The 6,644-nt window shown below is 42.4% G+C and overlaps 1 non-coding gene across 1 annotated transcript; it reads left to right on the top strand.

The window, feature by feature from the left end:
* The first annotated feature begins 3,286 nt into the window (after positions 1-3,286).
* On the top strand, positions 3,287-3,394 carry LOC127740419 (small nucleolar RNA R71). Its single transcript, XR_008001096.1, has one exon. It is a non-coding gene; the product is annotated as a small nucleolar RNA R71 (small nucleolar RNA).
* The last annotated feature ends 3,250 nt before the right edge of the window (positions 3,395-6,644 follow it).

Genomic DNA, 6,644 nt, shown 5'->3' with positions numbered 1-6,644 from the left:
ATCTCTAAAAAGAGTAGGCCACCAGAATCCACAGTCTAAGATCTTTCTAGCTGTTCATTGAGGGCCAAAATGTCCTCCACTCTCAGATGAGTGACACGCCTCTAAAATGGACTGGAATTCTGATTGAGGTACACAATGTCTAATTATCTGGTCAGCGCCACATCTCCATAAATATGGGTCATCCCATATATAATATTTAGACTCGCTTTTCAGCTTGTCTCTTTGATGTTTAGAAAAATGTGGAGGAAATGTGCGGCTAACTAAATAATTAGCAATAGGTGCATACCAAGGGACTACTTCAGATACTGCTTGCAGGTTGTCAAAAGGAAAATTATCATCTATAGGAGTAGAATCATCCTTAATATGTTCAAGGCGACTCAAGTGGTCTGCAACTAAATTTTGATTACCACTCCTATCCTTGATTTCTAAATCAAACTCTTGTAACAGCGGTATCCAACGTATAAGTCTTGGTTTGGATTCCTTTTTAGCCAATAGATACTTTAGAGCTGCATGGTCCGAATACACTACTACTCTAGTACCAAGTAAATAAGCCCGGAATTTATCCAGAGCAAAAACAATAGCAAGTAGCTCTTTCTCAGTAGTAGTATAATTCGACTGGGTAGTGTCTAAAGTCTTAGACGCATAGGCAATAACAAAAGGATTCTTACCTTCTCGCTGAGTCAGCGCCGCTCCTACCGCATGGTTGGAAGCATCGCACATGATTTCAAATGGCTGGCTGCAATCGGGTCCTCTCACAATTGGAGCTTGAGTTAGAGCAGTCTTTAGCTTATCAAATGCTTGTTTGCAATTCTCACTGAACTCAAACTCAATATCCTTTTGTAGTAATCTGGATAAGGGAAGTGCCACCTTACTAAAATCCTTAATAAATCTCCTATAGAAACCTGCATGGCCAAGGAACGAACGGACTTCCCTCACAGAAGAGGGGTAAGGTAGACTAGAAATAACTTTCACCTTTGCTGGGTCTACAGAAATGCCATTATTAGATACCACATGTCCCAATACAATCCCTTGCTTTACCAAAAAGTGGCATTTTTCGAAATTCAATACAAGGTTTGTATTAATACATCTATCTAATACTCTAGATAATCCATCTAAGCAAAGGTTAAAAGAATCACGAAAAACGCTAAAATCGTCCATAAAAACTTCCATACAGTCCTCAATAAGATCAGAGAAAAGACTCATCATGCACCTTTGGAAAGTAGCTGGTGCATTGCACAAGTCAAAGGGCATTTTTTATAAGCATAGGTCCCAAAAGGACATGTAAAAGTAGTCTTTTCCTGATCTTCAGGAGCTATATGAATCTGGAAATAACCTGTGTAACCATCTAAAAAGTAATAATGTGATTTACCTGACAGGCGATCCAGCATTTGATCAATGAATGGAAGTGGATAGTGATCCTTACGAGTAGCTTGGTTGAGACGTCTGTAATCAATGCAGACTCTTCAAGCTCATTTTTCACTGTAGTGACTCCGGACTTCTTGGGCACCACTTGCACTGGGCTTACCCATTCACTGTCTGAAATGGGATATATGATACCGGCCTCCAATAGTCTGGTCACTTCCTTTTTGACAACTTCCAAGATGGTAGGATTCAATCTTCTTTGTGGTTGACGGACAGGTCTTGCTCCCTCTTCTAAAAAATATTTTGTGCTCGCATATTTGAGGGTTGATTCCCACTATGTCTGCCAAACTCCACCCTATTGCCTTCTTATGCTTCCTCAACACATCAAGTAGCTGTTCTTCTTGTTGAGAAGTCAGTTCTCTTGCAATAATAACCGGAAGCTTCTACTCATCCTCAAGGTAAGCATATTTGAGATGTGGAGGGAGAGGTTTCAATTCTAACTTTTGATCATGGACAGGCTCTGGGTTATCTAGGGCTTGTGAAAATGGCGAAGTGTCCTCATTGTCAGTTAAGAGGGTCCCCACACTTGGACCTTGTCCAGTGTGCCTCTCTTCAAACTCTTCCTTTTGAACTTCAGCCACACTTTCGTCTATGACATCACACTGGAAGATAAAACGATCTTCTGGGGGGTTGTCAATGACTCCATTCAGATTGAAGATTACTATGCGGCCATCTATTTCAAAGGAGTATGTCCCTGAAAAAGCATCCAATTTGAATTTTGATGTCTTCAGGAATGGTCTTCCAAGTAGGATTGATGATGGCTTATCTGAATCATTATGGGGCATCTCCAAGATATAAAAATCAGTGGGAAATGTGAGCCCTTTAATGTTCACCAAAACATCTTCAGCAACTCCAGCAACTGTAATAATGCTATCTCTTCTTCAGCTATGTCCTGTATATCCTCTTCCTCTTCAACATCTTCGATTTCTACCACCTCTTCAGTTGAGGCGTATTCTGGTGAGCGTGGGTCCTCCTGATTCCTCTCCTACAGTGTGGTTTCGGACCTCAGTGTGATGGCATTAATGCCTCCCTTTGGATTAGGTAATGGTTGAGAGGGGATTCCAGTGGTGCTTGAAGGTTAGTTACTGGAATTTTGTGCTGAACCAAGTTGTGTCATAAAAGCTTGCAGAGTAGAGGTGAAACCATTCAGACTGGCGTTAATACTATTCATGATGGTATTTTCCATGGCCAGTTGTCTTTTCTCAAAAGCTTGTAATAATTCTGCATTAGAAGATACAGAAGAATGAGTAAATTGAGAGGTTTGCTGCTGGTTGTTCGGTGGTCCTTGGTTTTGCCTTAGGTGAGGTACTCAGTAAGGTTGATTTTGCTGCCTGTTTTTGTAATTATTCCACCTCTGATTTCCCTGATTATCTCTGCCTCCCCTATTATTGTTGTCCTTCCAATTCTGGTTTGAATTGTCCTGCCATCCATGGTTATTATTTCCACTTTTGTGAGTGGATGCAACCATGTTGTCTTCTTGTTGGAGCTGCGGGCATTCATCAGTGTAATGGCTGTAATCAGCACAAATTTCGTAAATTCTTTGTGGAACTAGTTGTTGGTTTTGCTGTGGTTGAGTTTGCTGAGCTTGTTAATTTAACTGCATTTGCTTTAGCAGGTTGGTCATTTCACAGATGCTTCGATTTAGAGCAGCAGTCTCTATGCCAGAAGATACTCCTACAACGGCCCTTGAACGGCCTTGCTTCTGTCTGTGGTTCCGAGTAGATTCAGCTAAATCACTGATCAATTGCCAAGCTTCATTAGTGGTCTTGTACTTCTTCATAGACCCATTGCTGGCACTTTCCAATGTGGTCTGATCTTAGGGCCTCATACCTTGTGTGACATAGCTGAGTAGCACGATCTTGTCAATCATGTGGTGGGGGCATGCTTCCAGAAGATTATTGAAGCGCTCCCAGTATTCAAAGAGAGTCTCATTGTCATCCTGAACAATTGTAGAGATATCCTTCCTCAGTTTATCAGTAACTTCAGATGGGAAGAATTTCTCCAGGAACTCCTTTCTGAGTGTATCCCAGTTGGATATGTTTGCTAGAGGTTGAGTGTAGTACCACTCTCTTGCTTTTCCCTCAAGAGAGAACGAAAAAGCTTTCAGCAGAATTGAAGTTTCATCAGCGCCATCACACTTGACAATAGAACAAGCTGCCTGGAAATCTCTCAAGTGCTTGATAGGCTCTTGAGCAGGTAGGCCATGAAACTTCGGCATCAAATTTAGCAGTGCGGTCTTTATTTCAAAATCCATAGCTACCGCTGGATGATGCGCTTGAAACGGTTGCAGTGTAAAATCAGGAGCTCCTTCCTCCTGAATGGTAATTCTTCTAGCTGCCATGTTTTCTGCACGTAAAACAACCGAATCAGTAGAACGGGGGCTGGTTTCTTCCTCAGATTCACTTTCAGATCCACCCTCAGAGCGGACTAACCTACGACAGACTCACTTTCAAATCCGCCCTCATAGCGGATTAACCTGCGTTGTTCTTGCCTTATTCGTGAAATTGTTCTTTCAATTTCAGGATCGAATATTAGCAAGCGCGGATCAGGAAGTGAACGTGTCATTTGACAGAAGAAACACGCAGCTCATAGTAGCAAAATTAAAGAAAATGCAAATAAATAAATTCTAATTAATAAAATAAGCACTCTATTGCAACTCCCCGGCAACGGCGCCAAAAATTGATGAGGATGCAGAAGCTGGTGAATTAAACATTTATTAAAATGGTTACGTTGCAAGTATAGTTCTTAACTTACCAAAAATCTGCCTATCAATTTAGAAATATGTCACTGAAAGTTTAAATTAAAATTACTGGGAGTTTTAAGTCCCAGGTCGTCTCCCAACGAGTTGCAGAAAAGTGTGGTGTACTATTAATCAGATATTCCAAAAAGAGTTGAGCTAAGTAAATTGGGATTTAAATTGAGGAATTTTAAATAATAAAGATAAGAGGCCTTGACTGGGAATTGATTGGTTAGAATCTCTATCATTGATGGTGTGATTGTAAGATTAATTTATAATTAATAGTTGTTCTGTTTGGTTATCCCTTACTAGATAAGTGAAAGTCAAACAAGTGGAAATGCCAGATCTGTTCACAAGTTGCAACCCATTTAGTTTAAAGGAATTGGCGTCGGTGACAGGATAGCAATCCAACATTTAACCCAATTACAAATTTTTTTTCTTTCAATCCTTCCAACTCAAGAGTTCCCTTTAATCAACTCCCCATCAAGTAATAAAACTACTCACGCATTGTAAATAAAGAATTCATGGCACATGAAAGGAATTAAAAGAAGACATGATTATTGGAATGGAAATTAAATTAAAAGAAATAATCCTTGCATTAATTAATCATAAAAGTATTTGAATGACAAAATTGAACATAACAAAGAACATGGAAGAATAAAACCAAGTTAAGAGAACAAACTAGGGTGATGAAGTCTTGATGAGGAAAATAACTCTTCTCAATGTTCCAATGCTAAGATCAATTGAAAATTAAAATTCTAAAAACTAGAGAGAAAAACCTAAGAAAGTCAAAAACTAGATCTAAACTACTCAATGAATGTGTCTCTTGTTTCTGCATATTCTCTAACACTAGTCTGCTGTTCCGGGCCGAAAACTGGGCCGAAATAGGGTCCAAAGTCGCTGGTTTCAGATTCTGCAGTTTATGCAGATTGCGCATGTCACGCGATCGCATCGTCCATGCGGACGCGTCGCTAGCGCTTTTCCTCTTCACGCGTTCGCGTCGCCCACGCTACCGCATTGCTTGTGCTTTCCAATCCGTGTGGCCGCGTCACTGCGATTTGCGCTCCGTCGCGCGGTTGCTTGAGCTATGCGACCGCGTCACTTTTCGCTGGTTATCTCCTCAAATTCTTGTGTTCCTTCCATTTTTGCTAGCTTCCTCTCCAATCTCCGTCTCATTCATGCCCTATAAAGCCTGAAACACTTGACACACAGATTACGGCATCGAATGGAATAAAGTTGAATTAAAATTAAATAATTAAAGTCTCTAGGTAGCAATTTTCAAACATGTAATAAATTCAGGAAGGAAATCTAAATGCATGCTAAATTGATGAATAAGTGGGTAAAGATCACGACAAAACCACACAATTAACACAATATAAACTATAAAATAGTGGTTTATCAACCACCGGAGGTGGGTGGTCGCCGGAGGTGATGGTAGGAGGTGGGTGTTTGGAAGGAGAAATGGTAGTAGATAGTAGAGGAGGTAAGAAGAAAAAGGGAAAAGAAGAATGAAGGGAGAAAGTGTGCTCCCCTGTTATGTTTACGTCGGTCTACCACGCGTGCGCGCACGGTGCGCGCCCGCGCAAGGAAGCGGGATGGGGTAATGGCGCGCGCGCGCACATTGATCGTGGGCGCCCATGTGCTTGTGCTGGTGGCACAAGGATGGCTCAGAGGCGGCACAACTCTATGGAAGAGGTACTAGAAGTTGGCTGCAGGGATGTTGGCGCGTGCGCGGCAGGTGCGCGCACGCGGCAGGTGCGCTCACGCGGCAATGCGGTTATGCCCCAGGCATGAGATGGGCCTGGGATTGGCTCAACTCTCTGGAGAGTGGCCTAGAGGTTGCTGCAGGATGAGGGACGCGTGCACGGCATGGGCGCGGGAGCGTCCCTTGCGTTGGGAACTTATTGACGCGTTAGCGCCTAGTGCGCGCACGCGGTAGAGGTGGTGGGCTGGAGGCTCAGTGCAAGCACGAGAGTGGCCCAACTCTCTAGAAAATGTACCAGGAGTGCACAAGGGCGATCGGCGCGTGCGCACAAGGTGCGCTAGCGCGTCGATCTGCGGACTTGTCAAAGAGTGCGTATGCGCCATGTGCGCGTACGCGTGATTGGCCTGTGCCTCAGGCATGGTGCTGGCTGATGAGCGGATATTTTATACGCTTTTTGGGAGTAATTTCATGTAGATTTTAGCATGTTTCAGTTAGTTTTTAGTAGAATAATATTAGTTTTGAGGCAAAAATCATATTTCTGGACTTTACTATGAGTGTGTGTATTTTTCTGTGATTTCAGGTATTTTCTGGCTGAAATTGAGGGAGTTGAGCAAAAATCTAACTTAGGCTGAAAAAGGACTGCTGATGCTGTTGGATCCTGACCTCCCTGCACTCGGAATGGATTTTCTGGAGCTACAGGAGTCCAATTGGCGCGCTCTCAACGGCGTTGGAAAGTAGACATCCAGGGCTTTCCAGCAATATATAATAGTCCATACTTTG

The sequence above is a fragment of the Arachis duranensis genome, chromosome 6 (assembly GCF_000817695.3).
Source record: "Arachis duranensis cultivar V14167 chromosome 6, aradu.V14167.gnm2.J7QH, whole genome shotgun sequence".
In the NCBI taxonomy this organism is placed as follows: Eukaryota; Viridiplantae; Streptophyta; class Magnoliopsida; order Fabales; family Fabaceae; genus Arachis; species Arachis duranensis.
This window is presented reverse-complemented; position numbering and strand designations above follow the sequence as displayed.